This window comes from Stegodyphus dumicola, chromosome X2, assembly GCF_044657685.1.
Source record: "Stegodyphus dumicola isolate Sdum_Otavi_A_Nest chromosome X2, ASM4465768v1".
NCBI lineage: Eukaryota > Metazoa > Arthropoda > Arachnida > Araneae > Eresidae > Stegodyphus > Stegodyphus dumicola.
In genome coordinates, this window is record NC_140781.1 from 15,214,813 (window position 1) to 15,239,484 (window position 24,672).

A 24,672-nucleotide genomic window follows, 5' to 3' on the forward strand; every position below is an offset into this window, starting at 1 on the left:
TCCCTCTGTCATATTTGGACACTATTTTCTGGGAAACTTCCCAACCCTATAATGTTGACGACGGTTTCATGACCCCCCGCTTGGTTATTTAAACAAGCTAGATGAGTTTGTTACAATTTTTAAGATTGTTAAATATTTTAGATAATATTAATTTCACATCAAATTCGTTTCAGTATTCCTAGATGTTTTATGTTCTTAAAAATTATGGGGATGAATAAAGAGCATACACGGCTGATGTGAAGTAATTTTAATAAATTACAAAAATAAAACTAAATAAAAATTAATATAAATTTCAACAATTAGAAATAAAACAACAATCACATAAACAGGCAGGAGGCATAAAAATAAAGGAACTTCATTTAATATCTTTTTAAATACGTTTTTGTCGAAAAAGTTTTTGCTTCTTTATTTACTGTATTTTATAGGTAAATAGATATAACAATTACAATATTTTCAAGAGAATATAAAGTGTTGTGTTTAATCTGCCATTCATGGCTATTATTACAGGAACGAGAGCAGTGATTCTCAACCTTTTTTTTTTTTTTTTTTTGTCGCGGCGCTCTTTTGACAATTTCAAAATTTGGCGGCACACAAAGAAAAAAGATAAGTTTAAAAGTTGTTTATTTACCTATAATACACTGTGTATAGTTTATGATAATAATTTTGAATGTAAAATAAAGTAATATGTACTACAAAAACAACAGTACGCTTATTAAGGGATTACTTACAAGTTAGTAATAAGAATACTTTTAATGAGAAATTTGAGCTTCATGTTTTTGATAATTTCATTTATATGTTTATAATTTCATTTATATGAAATGCCTGAGTTTCCTCGCTTGTATAATACAAATATTCTACTTATTATATTCTAAAATTTGAAAGAAAAATATGAATTACTTAAAAGGCTACAGAAATTTTAATGAGGCTCTTGAAAGAAGCAATAAATAATTAATAATGGAAAAAGCAAGACGAGGGATGTCTTCGTACTGGTTGGTCTTCTTTGTGGAAATTAATAAAGGTTGCCAAATTTTAGAAATGTATATAGTAAAAATTATAATAGTTTAATCCTAGTATACGGTACACATGAGAATTAGCGAAATTCGGTTTTTAAGACATTAACAAGCGCGTCATTTACGGTATCCAAGCCGATTCCTTCGCTTTCTAATAATCGAGATTTAATTTAAAAATATTCGGAAGAATCAATTAATTCATTTTGGATTCACATTAGATGCGATTATCTCATGATGGCCAAAAAAGCTTTAAAAATATTATTACATTTTTCTACATCTTATTTGAGTGAATTCGGACTTTCAGTATTAACTAATATAAAAAAGTAAAAAAGACCAAGACTGTTACATGTAAAAAACGATGAGAGTAGCATTGTCATTTTTAAAAAAATATATATAAATGAAATTATCAAAAACATCAAGCTCAAATTTTTCATTAAAAGTATTCTTATTACTAACATGTAATTAATCCCTTAATAAACGTACTGCTGTTTTTGAAGTACATATTACTTTATTTTACATTCAAAATTATTATCATAAACTATACACAGTGTATTATAGGTAAATAAACAACTTTTAAACTTATCTTTTCTTTGTGTGCCGCTAAATTTTGAAATCGTTAAAAAGAGTGCCGCGCCAAAAAAAGGTTGAGAATCATTGCTCTAGATCAATAAAGTTAATGCTGGTATTTGTCTTATTTCTAAATGCCATAATGTAGTCTAGTGGTAATACTTTGGGAGAACAATTCTGTCTTCAAATGCGCGCTGTATTTCTTTATACAGCATGGTAAGAATTATTGCATTTCAAAGAGAACAAGCACTGCATTTTTAAAAATGCGACTATGATATATTTATCATTTTGCTTTCCGTTTGCTACCCTATAATGAAAATGATCTAAAACTTCTTATCAAAGAAACAAAAATTGGTAGCGGACTTTCAATAACAACGGAGCTTTCATTTGCAGTATGTAACCCAAAATTCGAACCCTAATTTTGATCAACTTACTGAATGTATCTATCCATTTTACCCTGATAAAAGTTTTTTTCTGGCAACCTCGTTTTCACAGTTTCTGGAGAATAAAGGTTCATGGAAACCTTTCCAGACAACATAGAGAAAATCAGGGGGGGGGCCAAGAGCGATGCGTAGTGCAGGGAGAAAATTATGCCACCTGCGCATGACGTCATGTGGGTGACAGTCGTTAGTTCTCGGCGTTTGTTTACATTCGTTGCATTTGATCTGGGATACATTTGATTTGTGTTGTTAATTTGCTTTTATACCTAGTCGGAAATGGCAAGTTGTGCTATAGCGTTGTGTCAGAATTATAGAAGGAAAACTAAAAGTCAAGGCATCACATACCATCGTTTTCCAAGTGATCCAGAACTTCGTAAGTTATGGACTATTCGCTGCAAAAGAGCAGATAATTTCAACATCGAAAATGCCAGAATATGTGCTATTCATTTTATCATAATTTTCCTTTTATGAAGTAGACTTAAAGCGAGATATTTAATCTCAGTTTCGTGTTTACCAATAGTGATCTGCGTAATAGGTGTGATGCCTTCTTGGAGGACTTTCTCAGGTAAACTGGCTCGTATACACATTACACATGAGGAAAACCACGAAAACGCCCATGCAGCCAGCCCGTTCGCGGGATTCGGACCGAACTACCAGTGTTCAGCGACTTTACCGCTCAGCTGCTGGTGGGCTGAAACTAAGATGTATGGCAAGTTTATTATTATTATTATTATGCGTATATGTCTAAGAAAATGTATTTTAATTGTTCCATTTTTAATGTATGGAAGGAAGAATAGGATGCCAATATCGAAGATTATTTACTATAGCAAATAATCACGTCAGGATAAATGTTATATAGAAATCTTGGGAGTGTAAGGGATTATAAGAGTACTTTTAGATTATACTGAAAAAATATGCACTTCTGCTAAAATCTGAAGTGAATCAGTATGAAGTGACTTTTCACTTTAAAAAGAATGTGATAAGTATACTATTTAAAAGTATAATGACGGATATTAAGAAATTTGTAGAATTTCATGGTATTTAAATATGAACTTGTTAAGTCAAATCTTTTTATATATATTTTTGCTTGAGATATGTAAATTAAACTGAAAATCACGATCATATCTTTCTCATGGAATGTCAAAGTTCATTTGTATTAAAAAAAGTGCATGAGCAATGAAAATAAATAGAATAATACTTTTTGATTATGTTTTTACCATGGTCTTAGCAGTTATGCCATCATGTGTTCTGTTCAACAAAATTTATTTAGTGCAAACAATACTACGAAAAAATATTGAAAAATACCTTGTTTTACAATATTTATTTCCCTTAGTTAACTTAAATATCGTTTTTCAATTTCTAAGGCTTCCCTTTACGAAAAGAATTTAATGTTTACAATTATTTTCAGCATTCGTACGAATTCTATGCATAAAATAAACATTTTCTTTAACAAAATACTTAATCGGAAAGTATATACCCGGTATTTCCGGTGTATCTACCACATATAAAATGATCATTTTGCTTTAGTTTACATTTTTTCCATTACCAAAATCATGTAGCAGACGCGTCGGCCGATGCGTCCTGTCTCCCGGGTGACGTCACTACCAGCAACCAATGGCACGCTTTTTCCGTTCCTGGCCTAACCTTAGTATATTAAAGAACCTTGAGAGAAAATGTAAAGATGTGGAGCTGGTCCGGTTGGACTCTGTAAAGAATGCTTGATGTTTTCCGCTTAACAATATGGGAGGTACAGGGGGACTGAGTTTTCTGAAACTTTTACGATGCCCCGAAACGAAGTAGCCTTTTATTGGGACACCTGCAGACTTTTGAATAGAATTCCTTTACAGATCGCACTGAAACCGTATTCTGTACTAGTATTCACATTACTGACAGCGAAGCCATTTTACAAAAGTGATTTCTGAAAATATTCCGAGAGAAAGAAAAAGTGTGTGATTCGCAAATTATATTTTAAGATCATCACCCATTTCAATTTATAAATCAAGAATTTTGTTAATTAAGTGCATACTTCGCTAATTTATTTTTTATCATTAAATTTTGTTTTCACCTTTTTTTCAAATATGCCACTTACAAAAAGGATCCTATTTACAGCTCTGTTCGTATATGTCTGTAGAAAAGGAATTGTCAAGAGGGTAGAAAATTTTAACAGATTATGCGGGTAAGGAATATGATTACTGTTTAATAACGTGCGTTTTTCTTTGCAAAAAATAAAACGTAAAGAGATATATGGTTACACGTGAGCATTAACAATGTGTTGTTAATACGGAAAGTACAGGAATTATAATAATAACCAGAAATCTATTCAGACCTTGAACTCATTAAAGAAATCTTAATGTGTGTTACATATGTGGAATCATTGTCCCTTGCTTAGTAAATGCCAGCCAGCGTTCCTCAAACTTTGTACAAGCGGGGGAAGCACTTCTCATAAATTATAATTTTCTGCGGACCACTTTTTGTCTCCTCTGCAAGCAATTTTTTTTACCAAATGTTACTATCAGTATGCTTATATTTTTAAAATCAATTATTTACAATTAATATAATTTTATATTGATATTCAGAATTAAGTTAATAGAATAAAAATTTACATTTATTTTTAGTAATTCAGTGTTATTAGGGTTCAGATAATCTTTATCTTATTAACTAAAAACTGAATCAATTTTGGTACTCACAATTAATCAGATGAATGAAGCTGCCGATTCGCGCGTAGCTGTTCTATGTTTGGATGTATACTGCAAGAAGCATCTCAGTCACAGTGCTTTAAATCCTTCTTTTGTTAAGATTGGAATGGGAAGTCAGAAGACATGATAATCGGTAATAAATTTCACAGAATATTAGTCTTGGGGGAAATAATACTGATAGACAACTGCCATGTCGAATTTCCAAACTCTGAGATTCTCAACTATAACTAGGTACACGCAGCTAACCTAAATTTTATTTTTTATCTTTTTTAGAAATCTAGGAGGACGTTCAGCAGTAACACCAAAATTTTTGGGGGAGGGAGGAATTTTTGTGATATTTTTAAGCACACTATTCAAGCATAAAACAACAGCATGTAAAATTGTTGACGCAAAATGAGTTATGTTGCAACAGAATGAGGTAAAGAGAAAACTAAACATAGAACTATTTAATAATACGTGATTTTCAATGAATCTCCAAAGAGTATTTCATATTTTGATGTTTTTAGGCGATCATTACTAGAAAAATGTTACACATTGCTGCGATACACAAAGTGAAAAGAACGCTGAAGGATGACAGGAGAAGCTAATATTTCAAAGGCCATCAAAAGAATAACTTGAAAAAGCGCCGGGCCATAATCCGTACTTCAGTACATTCCAGTTAACAGTGCGAACAAACTGAGAATAAAGGGAAGGGAATAAGAGATCAAAAATAAAAGTGAGTTCCTGAGAGTTAGTGCGAAAGTGAGTATCAGGCATAACTGATTGAGATGTATGACTTCCTGTGAATTTTAATTACGTAGATCAAGACAAAGTTTAATACTAAAAGGTAATACAAATGACATGATTAAGGAGGAAATCAGTGTCGCTAAAGTTCTGCTCTCTACAAATTCATTGATAATATCAAGATTTGATTTATTGATTTATTTATTTTGGGACTTCCAGTATATTCAATAAACGGGTAAGCAGGTTAAACACAGGGACGCAATTATATTCATTCGCAGTTTTAATTTTACGGCAATTTCAAAGGCAACGTAAACAAAATCGTAAAAAATTCAAGTTTCTGCATGCGGAAGAGGTCACAAAGTATACTTTCTGCAATGTTAATAAACATTAACCTTTATAGCAATCATTCAAGTATAGAAAATTACTGTATATCATAATTCCAAAGGCCTATTGTTGTTATTTAAAAAGAATAAAATTTCAAAATATTAAAATAATTTAGTGATACATCCCAAAACATACGAAATTACACGGTTGAGAAAATAGAATTAGGATTTTAAAAGCAATGGTAAAATTAATAATATTTAGTTGAAATTGATTTAGGCACTTACGTATTATCCGGTCTCCGAACAGCGCGATTCATTGCCAGTTATGGATAAGCAGAACGTAACACCACATTCATAACATCTGCGGTTTTGTTTGGTATAACCCAGATTGATTCTCGATAAGCTACCTTTTGTTTTATAAATAAGGATATAAATTAACTGTTATTACTGCATTTTTCTTCTATTTAAAAAAATTATTAAAATGCGGGATGTCTTTTACAGATTAATTAATAAGGAGTGGATTAATTTCAAAGTTATGGAAGCCAACCATCAAAAACGCATGGATTAATGGAGTCGATCATATTCAGTGACTAATAAAATAATAATAAAATAATTTACCAACTAGAAATTTATACTCACAGTTAACAGAGCTTTTAACAAAATCGGGGAGGGACTAGTAAAGATAGGAGAAACCGATGGTAGTTGTTTTTTAAATAAATAAAATTCCGTTCCTTTAGAATTCCGCAGAAACGATTTGCGGCGCAACTTTGATAGGATCTCGCCAACTTTCACGGTCGACGGAATTGACAGACAAAATCTTGATTTATTTTAATTTAAACTTAACTATATGCACTTTCAGAGGACACATGTTTCTGCTAGTTATCGGCACTCATATATAGTAAAAATAAAAGTTATTTAATGTAAAATTAAATTTAATCAATGCAGTTTCAGAGGGGTTTTCTCCCCCATCTTAGTCTACATACCATTGGAAATGTGCGAAACTCGAGTGACATATATTTACAAAGTCACGTTTTTATCATCACTCTGAAAGAATGAAGGTGCGCTTTCGTATACCTTCGTATAACAGTGGCATGGAAAGAAAATCGTTAGAATTCAAAATTAATAGAATTAATTTTATTTATTTAACAGTTCTTAAAATAAAACTGCAAGTAAAATTCGCATTCAGGAAAGTATTTTTATTTAATAACGTAAAAGTAAATACTAAGAAGATTAAAATTAATAATGCAAAATCAATAATAATTCAATCTTAATTAATAATGCAAAATAACTGATAAATAAAAAGATACTAAACAATCAAAAATAAATTCACAAATACGGATTCAAACGAGTACGCGAAATTTTAAGCAAAAAATCATATTGTCTAACGAAATCAAATCCCATTGCATATATATATATATATGTATACGTAAAATCGCAGAACGAAATATATTTTTTTGCATACGCATAGATTAAAAGGATTGAACAAAAGCACAACAAAGTTTTTTATTCAATCATTTTCCCAATTTTGAAAAAGCCGAATGAATTTTTCTCTTTTTCTTCCTAAAACTCCTTCCTCCTGAAGAAACGATATTTTCTTCTTTACGACAGAAAATTTTAATACTTGGAAGTAACATATCTTTAGGCCGGTTGAAGTATCAAAATCATGAAGGGGCTGTTTCCGCATGAAAAAGGGCGCAATGCGCAGGAGTCTTGGGCAATAGGGAAAGTGTTCGGAATTCTTTATTTTGCTCGAGATCAGGGGGGAAATGAAAATGATTGTTTTGTTTTGATATGATAGGTAATTCTTCTTTTTCATTTGACTGATAATTCCGAACCAAACATAGATCATACAATGGATATAACTTATTTAATTCTTTCCTTGGATGTTGTTTCTACTTACTTTTAATAAGCTATCAGTTTCTAAATGCGAAGCGATTCACTAAAATTACATTTTTCAGGTAAATCTAAATCTTGCATTGTTGTAATATATAGACGATGGTATTCGTGTGGAATTGGTTAAATTATACAGTTAATAATCCAAATATAATTACTTGCGCTGTAATTGAGTAGAGCATCATTTGAGGATACTTTTAGTCTGTCACTTCAAAATTCACACTTCTAGGCTGTTTCTCTCCAGACGAAATATTACCACTAATGCTATTCAAAGGCATTTCCGTAGGATTAAATTGCAATTTGCAATTTCTAATTTCCATTCTTGATTATTTTATCGTACCCAAACAAGTTAAGAAATTAATATCATAACTACATTAGATAAACAGTTTAGCTCTTCCTAATTTAACATTAAGAATGCCCTCAACTCTTAACTTACTTGGGATAAATAAACATAATTACACTGTAAACTTACTTGAGGAACGACTAAACATCCGTAATTAAGCTATAAACTTACTAGGAGAAAGGAAAAGTAAATAAATATGATAAATTTATAAACTTACTTCCAGAAATAAATATAACTGGTCTATGCAATTAAATGCTGAACTTCCTTGGGAAGAAATAACAGCAAAAAGGCCGTAAACTTATTTTAGAAATTTTATAAACGAATTTTATTGCACATATTTTTTTAATATCAAATTATAATTTGCTTCGAAAATTAAAAATGTGTAGCATTTAGTTGCGTAAATGGAAAACGGGATTGAATGTTTTTACGGGTACAAAATAAAGAATCATAACACATTCTCGGAAAATCCTGCAATTTTCTTACGTCAAATTGTGAATAACGGTTCGAATTTATAGGTCTGTAAAGTACAGCTCTTCCCCACCAGTGATGTTATTATTCATATTAGTGTAAGCTATATCAGTGTGTTAGAAGAATCCTACAGTCCTGCGAATCTCCGATTGACAAATATTAACCTTAAAAATATGTAAATTCACTCTATTTTCTCTCAAAGTATTTTAAATGCTTCTAAACAACCAAAATTTTTAATGATAAGAAGCATTTGCTCGTACTTCAGAACCTGTCGAAACATTTATTACATTTACTTAAATATTGTTAGGTCGTTACGAGGAAAAATAATCTTAATAATTTTTAGCTTGCAAAAATTTTGAAACATATTTATCCAAACAATATGATGTATTAAATAAGTACATATATATATTTCAATTATCTACGAAATACCATTGTTTGCTAATATGTAACGCACTGGAACATTTAAAGGCTAAATACAAAAATGAGAATAAATTTAATATCTACATAAATATTAAATATGAATTTTTAAGCTGTCTTATAAAAACAACTTGGTTACAAAAAGATTTGTTATAAGAAACTCGGTTATAACGAGTTCCAGAGTCCGATAAAAGTCCATCGTTGCATCCATGATCAGTTTAAAATACATTTCTAAAAAGTTTCATGCCTTGAAGTTTCTGAAGATCTTTCCGCATAAGTAATTTTAATTGTTTACAATCAAAATGCAATGTGGGATCGATACATTATTATTACTACTAATATTAATAAAAATAATGTAGCATAAACGTTACCTGACATAATTATTTTATATTAATAATTAACAAATATATGAAAAGTCCATGCCAAGATATTTTTTCACCTGAGGCAAAAAGGTAAATGCCCCCCCTATATATATAAATAGCTATATTTGTATTAAGCAAAAGTAACTGTAATTAAGAAACAAAATTTAATTACTTTTTATTAATTTGACTTCCAAATTAATAAAAAGTAACTATTAAATTAAAATATCATAATTGTTATAGCATAATTATACCATAATTCGTAAAGTATTTTTTAATTGTAGCTTTATAAATTCAGGAAAATAATGTAGCCAATTATTCATAACTTTCAAATAAAAAAGTTAAAAATTATTTTTTGATAAACAAGAAATAACATCGAAATGTACATTGCATTAATTTCCAGGCTTTCTTGCAATTCTTCGTATTGTTTTATTAATTTAAGTTTGCCGAAGCTTATTTTCCCTAATAATAACTGACAAATTTAAAAACATGATTAAAATAATATTCGAATTCGTATAGCCAATTTGGCGCCTTAGTGATTCACCTGAGGCAAGTGCCTCACCCTTGTCCCGGCTCTGAATATATGTACCTATTATTCAATACAAATTAGCACCGGATTTTATGGTAAAATCAGCTAAGAAACACAATTTTATCATTTTCTTACTCTGAAAGAGGATAACATTTTAATTCCATACAAATTACTACGTCAGGAAAGGATAGCCTGGATTCCAGCGTCATCACAATCCAATAATTTTCATTTACAGTATTGTGCGACTATGAATCTTCAGTATTTCGCTTTTATGCACATGCACTTCCTCTTCAGAAGTTAAAAAGTTACTCAGTTTTTTAACTTCTCGTAACAAAGTTACTCAGTTTTTTTAACTTCTCGTAACAAGTTACTCGATAGTCTTGATTAAGTGACTAACTTCAAAAAATGATTCCAAACTGTTAAGGCTCACCGAATTTTATGGTAAAATCAACTAAGGGACACAATTTTATCCTTTTCTTACTCTAAAAGAGAATAACATTTTAATTCCATACTAATTACTACGTCAGGAAAGGATAGCCTGTATTCTAGCATCATCACAATCCAATAATTTTCATTTACAGTATTGCGCGACTATGAATCTTCAGTATTTCGCTTTTATGCACATGCACTTCCTCTTCAGAAGTTAAAAAGTTACTCAGTTTTTTAACTTCTCGTAACAAAGTTACTCGATCGTTTTGATTACGTGACTAACTTCAAAAAATGATTCCAAACTGTTAAGGCTAGTTAGTGACCAACAACAAAAATATGAAATCTCTTCATGCAGTATCTTACACAAACGTAGTTTTTTACTTTAACGCTTCAGATAATGTTATGAAATACAACACTTGGCAGTTCATTAATCTTGTTATTAAATAGACCAACGAAAATCACTAGTCAAAGGTTCAAATAAATCTTCCTAATCATGATACAAATTTACGATGCTGATAAGACTCACTGAAAGAATCACTAATGTAAACTCACTGAAGGAATGTGAGCAAACCCATGCAAGCTAAATAAATAAAATAAAAACGGGGAGGGAAACTGGGAATAAAAAAGAAAGAGATTTATACATGGCTAGGAACAGGAAACTTTCAAAGGCTAGAATAGAAAACTGAATTATACTCTCAAAGGCTAGAATAGGAAACTATGGATTAAACTCCCGAAGGCATATGAAGTTGATATGTAAGAAAAGAACAAAGAGAGTCGATGCGTCAAGCAGCAACGTTTGCGTGATTTTCATTTCGAATCGAAGCATTCTCGAGCCCCGTTACAACAAACCCTTGAGACCCGATAAAATTTCTGTTAGAGATTTTGTTTTCAACAAGATGAGTTAAATTTATATGTGAACATGGGTTCATTATCCTTTTTGAACTTTTGCCGAGATCTCGTCACATATGTATACAATACACACATATATAAAAAATCACTTTAAAACATATAAAAAGTACGCACTCAGGTAGAATACAAAAGTACATACGGCACAACTCTACTTTTTAACAGCACAAGCCTAGAAATTGCTGTGATAATATAATATCGTTAAACATGGCAACTACTATTTAAAAATCTGAAAGTCCAACAAATCAATCAAATATCAAAACCTTATCAACAATAAAAAACTTAATATCAAATCTTATGCACACGCTATTTCATTATGGTTCAAGGAATATTTAGTTACCTACAAAATATGTTACACTTTCTAAAAAAGCTTTTCATATCACATTACTTAGATATTTGAAATTCTGCATCATAGAAACAAACAGTTACTGAAGATTAAAAACAGTTACTAAGAAGAAAAAATTTACTAGTCGCACATTTATAAAATCTATTTAAAGGAAGTGTACAAAAGAAATTTTTCTTTTTCCCCTTTCCCCGCGTATTTCAAGCTCGATTGAAAAGGGAAAAAAAAGACAGGAGAAACGCATAAAAAGAAGAAAAATGTATTGTGAAAGCCTACAGGAATCGATACTAATTATTAAACTATTTTCCTATAATTTCGGCCACAAATTATAAGAAAAAATGAATTAATACGTAATTAAAAATATATATAAAATAACTCCTAAAATTGTACTTTTTTATTAGTTATGATTCTATGAAAATTCTTCAATGGATACGAAATGAAGAAAATATTAGAAGACATTTGCTAAATCTCAAAGATGATTTTCAAAGTTTTAAAAATCTGACACGTTAATCACAAGTATTTTTTTTTCGTACGAATAATACTTTTATTTATTTATTTTATTATACGCGATCAGGCCAAAAAATATCGATACCTAACTTAGCCCGCTTCTTAGATTTTTGTGAATATAACAGAAAAGATCGAAGTATTATTCGGCTTTAAATTGCAACATTATCATTTTTAATTTATGAGAATATAACAATTCAACCTATTTTCAAAGAAATATTGTAATTCAACATATTTGTGTTACTTCTTTTTAAAAAATAAAAATAACGGACATCTCCCAAATATTGGCTTACACAAATAAATTTTAACTCCATTTTTTAATGCAAAAGAAAATAAACACAATATTTACTAAAGGCTGAAAATAATTAATTATTTTTAAATGCTTTAATTGGATTTATTAAAATAAACGTAAATCTCAGAAATAATTTCTAGCGCTAATATGAAACTTTTTTTTCTGTTTTTCAACTTCAGATTTGTTTGATCGAAAACCAAAGTTTTGCTTACCAGATTTTTGTTTGCTTAGAAATTCTCCTCGAACACACTTCACACTATATCCAAAAATCTCATCAAGAGTCAGGGTTTAAATCAATGAAATACAGCTAGCTCACTCGAGTTAGGAAAGTTTACGAGCCGAAGTCCTTTGAATAGAAAGAAAAAGAGAAGCGCTCTATCCAGGCAGCATGGGCACTGCGGCTCATTTTGATCGGCGATCCATCGTCAACCGAGAACGAAACAAATAAGAAATCAGGAAACACAGACTTAGTAAAAGTTGTTCTCTTTTCTACTATGACTCATTCTGACCTTTGGGATGTACGGGAGAAAGAAATCTCCGAATAACTCTCTACCAATGCTAACACGCTCTACCGCTCGGCGCTCACTGACTGACCCAAGCAGTCCCGCCATCCAATAGAAGTCCGGGGAAAGAATTCTTCCCGGATTCGAGCGCCATCTGGTGCGCCCTTTGGTGACTGTAAGATACCGCTTCTCGGTCAATAGGAATTCGACTTTCGGCAAACTCTAGCGCATGCGCGTCTCAAGCGGGGGTTGCGAGTGGTGAAAGAGATGAGGAGGTAGGAGAGGTGGTTGGGGAATTGCACGGATGAGACAATTTTTCTTTGTTTAGCTTTTGTAGCAAGAGCGAGGAGTTTCTGAATGCTGACGTGCTCTTGGCAAAGCTGCTCTTAATCCATTCCCAGTTCTTCATTCACAGAATGCTAGCGATATTCAGTAGAATCGGCATTCAATTGCTTGCGGCATTTCTGTGAATACTTCTAAACTGCGAAAAGGGGCTTTAGCTATGCAGGACAATTCAAAATTGAGGGATGGGGTGTAAAACCTAGTCTTCCAACTAGAAATCAATGCGACTCAGTGCTTTAAATTGGAAATATTATAAGGATATATATAGACAGAATTCGCCAGGATTTAACGCACAGGATTCATACCCCCTTTTCAGGATTGCTGAAACGTATATCCTGTTATTCTTAAATCCTACGAAGTCAACTGCTGTTCCTTTTCAAAGATGCCTTCTCTCGCGCAGCTGAAGTTTAAAGAGAGTTTTGCTCTGTGTAATCCAAGAGAAAATACCTCAGTGTTTCAATCCGGAAAGTCAAAGTTTCAATCCGGAATTCAGGAATCGAATATTATGAATCCTTGTCAAGAAACTATGACGTTTTATTACCAGTATTTCATTCTCAGAACTGCTTGTTGTTCGGATGCCCCTCAGCATTCGAATTAGATTTTCATCTGCATATGCTTGTTATCTATCGAACATTCGATCAATTTTTATTTGTTGGAAGGTCTTCGGGATTGTAAATCGATGGAAAGAAATGTAAATTTTGAAAGCGGAAAGAGATGCTAATGTAAAATTAGACGAAACTGATGCTGTATAAAAAACATACGTAAGGGAATTGGAAACTGTCCATAAATTCGATATACTTACAAAAACAAAAAATATTTTTTTTACGGCCAAAGGGCAGAAGATTTCTGGTTAAGTTCAGCTGAAGTTATTCCCCAAGCTAAATAAATTTTTAGCTAGCTATTGATTTATTTACTTCTTCTGACAACTTTTTAATTCGTTTAAATGATCCAAAGAGCAAATATACATATATATAATTTATTTACTAAATAAATATTGATTATATTATCTCCTAATATAAATTTAGCAGAATGTATCAAAAATGAGGGAACCCATAAGTGTAGGAAGTTAAATTCCGAAAATTGTTTTTTAAAGGAACTTGAATGTAAATCATAAAAAAACTTTTTAAGGGGACTTGGATTTAAATCATGAATAACAAAATTTCAAAGTTTGAAAAATAAATTAAAAAGTGAAGAAAATTTAAAAAACAAGTAATTATCGCTATTGATCGGAAATTAGTTAACTTTTCAAGGGAAACAAACCAACTCCCGTTCAATAAACAATAATTAATAAATGCGAAGGTCAAGGTGTTTCGTCTTTTACTCAAGTAAGAATGATGATGCCAAACTGGTAAATTAAGTTAGGCCAAAATTGTAGTTTCGTGAAGTGATGGGATTTATAGCCAAAGTAGAGCATCAAAGAACTCATTCTGAATGAAGCATTTTCGCTAATACAAGATTCTTTAGAAATTTTGAGTGTAAAGCCAATTTATGTAGTAAATATATACATATATGTATGTTTAAAGGTCTATTAAATTAATCTAGATGAATGTACAGGACACATTTATCGGCTTTGAATACAAAATAATTTACTAGTAGCCGATAAAGATGCCATCACATATCAATAACTTAACACCGATATTATTTGGCAATACAAATACTATCAGAAGAGCACCTTGTGTACCTATACGCGCTTACTTTTCTTTTCATACTCCACGAATCACTGCTTAGCCATAACACAGGCTTCTTTTATAAAAACGCACTAAACAGGCTCCACTGGTATACGCTTAGTTTAATTTTAGTTAAATAAAAAATATGCGTTTTGTTTTAAGAACATGGAAAGGAATTTCTTTGTTTAATTTTGGTATCGTAAAAATAAAAGCACGATTATTATTTTAGTTTCCGTGTCTATGCAAATAAAAAATTGATTTTATTCTTTATTTTACTTGAAAAAATGGTCGTGTTTTTAAGCAAATGAAAGATGATGTCATCATTCAATGTTTCCAAATAAATGAGTTTTGATATAGTTTAAGGGAAATGAAAATAACTGTGTTGCCAAAAAACACAAGCACCTATAACAAAATTGAACTATAGCCGGGAAACTCGGCCTGCAATTGTCATTTGAGGAATTATGCAAGTATTTAAAATTTAAAGACCAGTGGTGTTAAAGGACTATCAGCCGAATGTTGAGCGGAAATTAAAGGACGTCTTACAGCATATAAAAGCACAGATTCTCTCACTCGAAGGTAATTTAAATCCATTTCCTGTTTTGATACTGCCAGTTCTGTACGAGGACGCCTCTCAGTCGTACTCTACGGCAATATGAACAAACAATTATGCCATTTACAAAGAGTAAGTGGCCACTCCATTTAGGGCTCGATATAAGCTAAATTTAGTGGGTTTCTAAGCAGACAGCCATCATCTTGATCGAAGCCACATGATAGTAGTTCGATGTTTGCAATAGTGGATCATAGAAAATAAATATGACTGAGACAATAGCTCAGAGCACCCCCCACAGATAGGGTAAGAAAGAAAGAAGAATTCATTAAGAATTTTCATTCTTAATGAAACCTACAAGATCAGGGAGACGACTGGTAGAAGCTAAGATTAGGCTTAGGTATCCAATAAAGAGGTTGCCACTGATCTTTGAACATAGGCAGAACCATCTAGATGGGTGTCGATCGTGGTCGTCATGTAGAGTATCAGACTTTATGTTATCTTCAATGACGAAATCCGTATGTCTGTTAGTTGATGATTTCCATGTATGTTGTGTGAAGAAGAAGTAGTCAACGTTCCCGCATTTTTTGTAGAGAAGCACTCAAGCATCACTTGGTGTGACATTCTAGTGAGCCATCTGTTAGATAGCCGAACTCCTCTAATGTGCCGCAATGCACGTCCTTTGACGAAATTCTGAGACAGGTTGTATTTCCTTCACTGTCAAATTAAATTAATGCCACTTACAAGCGAGGTAACGTCTAAGCGTGTACTGCACAAATTTCCCGTCAAGGTCTTCAAGAGTTTAATATCCTTCTATGGCTCTGCAGTTTCTGAAACATAGTATTAATAGAATATGTGTGGAACATGTGGGAAAGCAGCAATGCCGTTTTAAGAACATAATTTAATTAGTTGACCTGTTGCGAAATTTGTAGCAGAATTTTCCGCTCAGACGCATACAATTTACTTTGTATGTGCCGCACCCATTGTCGGCTTGTTTACCTGTCAGAGCAGTTAATATAAAATGCAGTTTTCCTCCTGTCACTAATAAAACAGTTCCAAAATCCTAATCTTTTGAATATACTCTCAAACAAATATGCTTACTAGATTTAGCGGCTGAGGTTTAATTTTCTATGGATGCATAATATTTTTGTTATCTTTTGTAACAAAGTGTACTTTACTTTTCAAATGTATGAACTTTATTGAAATAAAACAGGAGTAAATGAAAAATGGAATTCGCTCGGCTTCATTACGATAAATATATATATTTCTCTTCTAGGAAAAAAAAAAAAAAAAAAGACGGCCCTGTTCTCCGATTTTTCCAGTCATCCGGATAACTGGAACTCTGTTGCATTCTAGAAAAGAATTACATAAGCTTGTTAACATGATATTGGTCCACATGTGGTAGATGCGTTCAAGCGGAAATTCGTTGCAAATACTGTCAGTGGAGGGATGATAATAAGATACTCTAAAAATTCGGGAGAGGAGAAAGACAAAACCATTGCATTTGCAGTCAACAGGAAGATTTATAAAAAGATGTTCCTGTGTTTCTTTTCTCTCTGAAATCAGGCAAAAAGGAAGGAAAAAAAATGCAATGGGAAAACAAAAATTTAAAGGTTGGTTTATTCAGTCTACTTTTAAAGAGTTTGAATTACACTCTAATCCCTTTGCATATATTCCACAGGTATTGTCTATCACCACTGAAATACAGTGTATGAATTTTTGTACAATGAATAATCGCATAATCAATCATAAGAAAGTTTTCTGTAACCGACCAGTGTTCTGTATCATTTCCTTTAAAGTTTAAAGCTTAAACAAATTTCATACAAAAGTAAATATGTATAATATTTTCACGAATTACTCTAGATTAGCAGTCTACATAATAATAATAATAACAAAAACACTTACAACAAATTTGCAATTTTTTCGAATTTTTCTCTTTTAGTCCTTATGGATATCCACATTTTAAGAACATTATTTGTATTTATCGTTGCATTATTGGTTGAAAACAATTTGATTCTCATATGGTTGCCTAAATGATCTACTTGTGTAGTCTGTTTCGATTTCTCATTGTAACTTAATTCCCAGAGATTATTCCAGAGATTCCCTTATTCGCTCTCTCCATATGATCCATGCAATGCTCTTACGATTTATTAGAGAAGAGTATATTTCAGGACTCAAAGTTTGTAAGCAAAGTATTGAAAGTCTCATTGTAAATTTTAGATGATGGTTAGTTTCTTTTCAGGAGATTATTAATTTTACTTTAGACTAATTTTATAATGGTTTAGAATAATATATTTGTCTCTAATAACTTCTGAACAGGTTTTTTTTTTTTTTTTTTTTTTTTTTTTGAATGTATTAAATTAAGTTTCCCAGATTCAAAATTACTGCCTTCGCTTGTGAGAACATATAATATCAAACAATTTGCAAAAGTTTAATTCATCTTCAGGAAATCTGTCGTAAGTTGTAGCATGGACGTTGGATAAACAGAATTATAATTAAAGTCACTTTGAAACTTTTTGAAATGCAGATATTACTACTTTCACATTTTCCTCTGTAGAAAATAATTTTCCTGAGTTATTTATTCACTTCTTATATTTTTTTATTTTAACTTTAAAATACTGACGTCATCGAAAATGTGGATGGAACTTAATGTAAATAGTCTTAATACTCCAGCAATGGCTCGTGATACTGCTAATTTATTAAAATTTATACGGTTGTTAGTAATATGTTTTTTATATTCATTCATTTCTATTTTTATTTTCAATTAATATTCCGTAATTTTTTAATAAAACATCCAATACAGAAAGTTTCGATAACCATTTTTTCAGTCACTTAATTGTTTTAAAGATAAAACGCCATCTTTTGTAATATGAGCTAGTTAATTATTATTATTATTCTAAAGCCGTTGCTAACTATAACGTATTAAGTTCTTAGCAACGCCAATTTTTAAATATAAAAGTTTTTCATTAAATATAACAGGTAATTGTTAAATTTAATTTTAATGAATATACTACATTTAAATAAAATGAATCAGATAAATAAAATGCATAATTACCTATTATTTTGTAGGATTGTGCCTGCAACTAAGTGTAACTTGTGGTAAATCCTTGAATAGATAGATGTGTTATAAGGTATTTCTACCACTTTCCCAGCGTGCCTTCGTGGTGTAGTGGTTCTACACGCTGGGCCGGTATTCCAGAGGTCCGTGGTTCGATTCCCGGCGAAGGCGTTTTCTAATTTTTCATCTTGCCTGCCTTCAAAAAAATACCTTAATGTCTCTAAAGTGGCGCCCGAACTAAAAGGGTCGTGGATGAAGAATCTCCACACCCAGGATTTAGAGATTGGGTCCCCTAAAAAACCCAGTCGCCCTTTAAAAAGGGGAGTATATAAGGTATTTCTCCTACTTTCCTAGCGTGCTTTCATGGTGTAGTGGTTCTGCACGCTGGCTGGTGTTCCAGAGATCCGTGGTTCGATTCCCGGCGAAGGCGTTTGCTAATTTTTCATCTTGCTGGCCTCCAAAAAAATACCTAATGTCTCTACAGGGTGAGCAACATATCCCTATGTCTAAGATGAAAAGAACTCAAAAAGGGCGTAAAAGCCCCTTTTGTGCAGAACTCAATTTAACAGAAGGCACTTCTTGCGCCTAAAAACCAGCAGTATTTATGGCGTAACTCAAAAGATAAGAAATTGAAATTTAAAATTAAATTAAATTTTAAGTTAGCCTTAAGGCTACACAGGAGTAAAGAACGCGTAAATTGGCTGAAACCTATACCCGCGTGACAAGAACTATTGGCAAGAATAACGTAATGCCAAAGCGTAGTGTAGTAACGTAATGCCAAAGCGTAATGTAGTAATGTGGCCTTCAGCAGGCGGAGCAACGTTCTGATTCAACAATCGAAAACCTTTCTTTAAATACTGTTTCTTTCTACCTCATTTGAATGCGTGCGAATTAAAAATTGGCATTCTGGCAGGAAAACGGAAAAAGAGAATGACAATAAAGTTAATTAACATAAAATAACAAGTTAGATAAAAAATAAATAAATCCTTACAAAATATAGTGAAAAACACACTTCAAATACTACTTGAGGGAATGCAATCCCCGAGTAAGTGAAATACCGAAGAAATAATGCGACTCTTTTGCAGTCTGTGACAAAATTTGAATCTTTGTCTCCTTCCATTAACAGTATATTAGCCGCAATACTAGAAATCTCAAGATTTACCCTTTAATGAATCAAAAAAAAAAAAAAAAAAAAAAAAAAAAAAAATCAATTATAAAATGTCCACATATAACAGCTTCTGAAAATACTTCAGATATAAATATAATCTCTATTAGAATTTCATTTCCCATTCACTAGCAATAAAAATTTTTAAGTGAAAGGGATTATTTTAATTTGTGGATTGAAACCAACGACTTTTTTTTTTTTTTTTTTTAATTGTTGCTGAAGAAAGGGAGAATGGAGTGAGACAGAAACTGCAGAAACATCAATACTAGTAATGTTTTCATGCGACAGTAGAAATGCTGCCAACTGCTGATTCTAAGTTTCTATGAAAATAAATATGCCTGAAACGAATGTTGTAATTTTGTACTTAAGATCAGCAGTTTTGAAAATGCATGAATAGACAGAGAGAAATTTAGCGTTATTAGGATTAGAAATGTTGCAATATGAATACTTCCAAGTCCCTTTATAAAGCCCCTTGGCTTTTGAAAACTAATGCGGCTGCGAGACTGTGTGCTTGCACAATATACCTTTGGATTTAATGGATTTAAGTCAACGTAATAAGTTAAAGCCATAATGCAACTAGTCAACATCGATATACAAGCTTGAATTATTCATTTGTAAGTCGTAAATACGGTATTATAAATTTATCTAAAAATTGAACACGAGGCTTCGTTCATTAGAACAGATTCCTTATTCTTGGAAATTCTCTCAGCTTTCGTCTCGCTTCACGCAGGTAAACGCAAAGTTGACATACAAAGTTCAATTGTTCGATAATGAGGGTTTCGAAGAATATCAGCGTACAAATTATAATTAGCAGTCTTCTCATTTACAAACTATGTTCTTAACTATTATGAATGCGAATGAGCAGTTAGATAACTCCAACTTTTAGGAAGCCACCAGAAGTTGTGTTACAATTCTTTTATCGCAGTAGAAGCACCATGTAGAAATTGTGGAGCTTGTTTAAACTACAACAGGTCTCCTGCTCTAATTTAGACAGGGCTTAGTTTCTTGTAGAGATAAACACAGGGTGACTGGGAAATATTTAGCAAAAATAAAAATCGCTGCTACAGGAGACAGAAATAATCATATTTTGTAATAGAATACGTATCGACGTTGCGGCGGCACATAGTGGTTCAGACAGAGGTAAAAGCGGCCCCTTGACACAAATCTTCCTTCTCCGCGAGGTTTCGGATGGTATTAACTGCTACATGAACGAGAAGCTAGCCGACATGCATTTGAGCTACGGCGCTGCGGCTAAAACTGAGCAACTATTCAAATAGGGTACAGAGAATGATTCCCAAATTACTCCATTACGCAACTACAGCTTTCCATCTGCCGCACTTTAGCTTTCCATCTGCATTGAAATCCGCACTGAGAATAAGAATTTACGCCAGCAGATCTATTTTACTATCGATCAACAAACAGCGCCCTGTACAACCACAGTGCACTATTTTGGCATACACATTCCATAACAAAATCTACTTATTTTAGTCTCCTCAACATGCATTTACATTTGACCAGATATCACCCTGTATGCATTTAAACATTTCCTAGATAGGTGGGTCTTAAGTAACTGATTAACTGATATAGAGTAACTGAGTAATTTGGTAATTCTAAAAATGGATAAAAGTATTCAAGGACTAATATTTTAATGATTGCTTTACAATTCAAGCAAAATTTCGTAAATTTTACGGACACAGCTGAAATTTATTTCTGTAATGAAATTGTATTTAGCAGTACAAACAAAACCTCATATTAACTTTGCAAGCAATCAACTTAATCTCTTTATTCATTTTTCTGCTTATTATTGGAAAATTTTCCAGTTTATTATTAATTTCACTTTATATTTAATGTCTTAATTTTTCTGCTTTCTGAACAGTTTCAAAATTCCCGAAAGCTTTTTATTTCTGAAAGCATTTTTACTGGAAAGAAAAGAGTACGCAAATGTGGATTTAAAGAATTAATTCAAAAATAGAAATTTAAAAAGTAAATTGGAGGAAATTATTTGATCCTTCACTGAAAGAAGGCAATTAGGTATCTAAATTATTTTGAACGTATAAATCTAAACACATATCTACCATCTACCAAAAATGATTGACAGATTTCCTGATGAGCAGGATATTTCTTTGCATTTTCTATTCTATATTGCTAAATATTCTATTATACATTTAAGTATTACCGAACTAATTTTATATTAAAAATTATTCAAGAGAAGCTCGTGAATCTCTTCAGCATTCTTTTTTTTTTTTTTTTTTTTTTTTTTTTTTACTTTTAACTGAAATTGAATACTGGAAAAAATAACTATGTATGGTGTTAACACATAAACTCTTAATGTTCCTTAAAATACGACTTGTTCTAGATAATGGTAAGTGAACTTAAAGATAATGTCGCTGAGGAAAAAAATAAAAGTATTTCAGTTTTACGTTTCCGCGCAAAGCAAAATAAAAATAAAAAATATTAAAATGATAAATTTTATATTTGCGTGATATCATTTCTTCTTTGTAAGACAGAAATAATTTGTTGATATCAAAGAACACAATGATAGCGTACAATAAACTAACTATCCCTCTGTTTTACAATAAATTTCAATTGAAATACACCATGTTTTTATTTGATTAGTTTGTATTACCATTGAGATTTCATGCATAAAATTTCGCGGTACGTTTTATATTGGGTTTATTTTATGGCACGAAAATAGGTTCGCAGACATGAGCTATAAACGACCAAATATTTTTCCCAATTTTCACCAAAAGTGAACTTCCTTTCAAATTTCGCATCTGATGACCTTGCAAGGTTAAATGTATATTGGTTAATACTCTTTTTGTTCCTTCTGAGTAGTTTTAAGCGGACAGAGGTAAATAGTAATCTAGAGAAAGATGTTTTGGATTATGTGGGTCTGAAAAAAACGTGATATATTTTTCGAATATGTTATATAATTTTTCACTATTAATACGTTCAAAATTTTTTTTTAAATTAAAAAGGAAAAATTTTACCAACTCTTTAATTTACATACGAGACTCTTGAAATTTCTGAAAGATTAATCGCTATTTTTTAACAAATCTATTTGTATCAACGAGCATTTAAAATACTGTATCCTAAATGAAGATTGACAAGCGGAGATTTCAAATAAAATCTCTTTTCCTATCCTAAATTTGTTTTCAAAAGCGTTATTTCAGATTAAGTTTAACATTTTGTTCTCTGAATTAGGTCTCATCTTATGCTTGACCATAGGCTACAAAATAGTTCAGCAAATTTGCCCTTAAAACCCGCTAACGATTAAAGGGAGCAAATCGTAGCTTAACTTCTGAGTCAGTGGTTCTCAAAGCATAGGTCGCGACCCTTTAGTTGGATGGAAGACAATTTTTAATGGTTCAAAAAGAGATTTGAAGTTTTCTTTTCCTTATTATGTATATAATGGTATTTATTTAACTGTAATTACATTTTCTAAAATTACTAATTAATTGTTAATAATTGTATATATATTCATTCATTATTACTTCACTATTATATTACTTTCTTCTAAGAATCTCATTTCTTAGCAGCTATTTTTCGAAGGAACTTTATGCATGTGAGTTGCTATGAAACGCAGCTGATACATATGGATCGTGAAGTTAAAAATGCTTCAAAAACACTTGCAAGGTATTTATGTAAATAAAACTGTTATTTTATATTACGAGTTTATACTTTTACTTCCCTCTTTCTGTTTTTCTGCCAGATTGCAAATTTAGCTCGCGTGTATTTAAGTGAGGGTTTGAGACTGTTTTAGTCAAAGCGTGTTCTGCCTGCTGAACGCCACTTTACTAGTCATTGGCCAGCGGCCGAGCGGTAAAGTCGCTGAACACTGGTAGTTCGGTCGGAGGTTCGAATCTCGCGAACAGGCTGGCTGCATGGGCGTTTTCGTGGTTTTCCCCATGTCTAACGTGTATAAGAGCCAGTTTACCTTGGAAAGTCCTCCACGAAGGCATCCCTCCCCTTAGGCAGATAGCCCTCGAGGCTCTGCCATAATCACACACACTAGTCATTATTCTACGATAAGCATTCCTCGCTACGGCGTTGCTTTATTCTTGCTGGTACTGCTGTCACGACGGTGTAGCCGCCCAACCAAGATAGTAGGGACGCTGACTGCAGTACCGAAGTCGCCCAAGTTCGAACCCTGATGAAGGCATGGATGTTTATGAATGTATAGAGTCTGTAAGGCATAGAAGCACTCTAAATATGCGGCAAGCCGGAAGCCCTCTCGAGAGGTTAATGGTAGGGGAAGGGGAAGACTGGTGGGAGACCGTCGGACACGAGCATCCCCCCCCCCGGATTGCTCTCTTTCGAAATTGGGGGTCGAGCTGAGCTAGAGTCAAGCTGTCACCTATATAGCGCTCAAGGCTTTTGCAAACGATAGGCGCATTTGACTTCTTGTCACGATGAATGTCGTAGGCGGACGTTTTTTTTTTTTTTTTTTTTTTTGTAAGGCAAAAGAGATTGGTAATAATAACAACAACAACGCCGGTATAGGTTAAGAGCCCAACTTTACGCGTTTAAGTATCTCTGCGCAGTCTTTGGCTAATAAAGACTTAGTTTTAATTTAAATGTCACGATGAATGTCGTAGGCGGACGCTTTTTTTTTTTTTTTTTTGTAAGGCAAAAGAGATTGGTAATAATAACAACAACAACGCCGGTATAGGTTAAGAGCCCAACTTTACGCGTTTAAGTATCTCTGCGCAGTCTTTGGCTAATAAAGACTTAGTTTTAATTTAAAATTCTTCTTTTGAATTCACGTAATAAATGCAGACTGATTTGCAAGCACCGGGAGTGCCTTCTTTTCAATTTATTTAGTTCTTAATAAAAGACTTTTTTAAATTGTCAGTACTTTTCTGTTTGCTTAGCTAGACATAGCAATAAGTTGCTTAAGTCTACATTGGAGTCTTGATTTAGTGTATGTTAGCAAAACAAGTAAGACTCTACACACTGTTCTAAACTATTATTTTGGAGAACGCTGACGATTCACCTTTTGATTCAAAATATTCTAAGATCTATAAATCGACATCAATCACTTTTTAAATGTAACTTTTAATATGTACAATATTTACAGATCATAGATCAAAACATGGTGGTTCAGTTGACAAATAAATCTATATGCTTTCATAATCGAAAATCGAA

General features: G+C 32.1%; 1 protein-coding gene across 6 annotated transcripts in view; it reads right to left on the reverse strand.

Annotated features, from left to right (window-relative positions):
• Positions 1–24,672, reverse strand: part of LOC118186067 (plexin-A2-like) — a 1,141,010-nt gene that overhangs the window by 551,638 nt on the left and 564,700 nt on the right. For 2 of the 6 annotated variants that reach the window (XM_085809146.1, XM_085809151.1), the window contains exon 1: positions 12,455–12,833. The exons of the other annotated variants lie outside the window; for them this stretch is intronic. The gene's annotated coding sequence lies outside the window, so the exon portion shown is untranslated. Of the gene's footprint in view, positions 1–12,454; positions 12,834–24,672 lie in introns of those variants that run through there. 6 annotated transcript variants of the gene reach the window in all.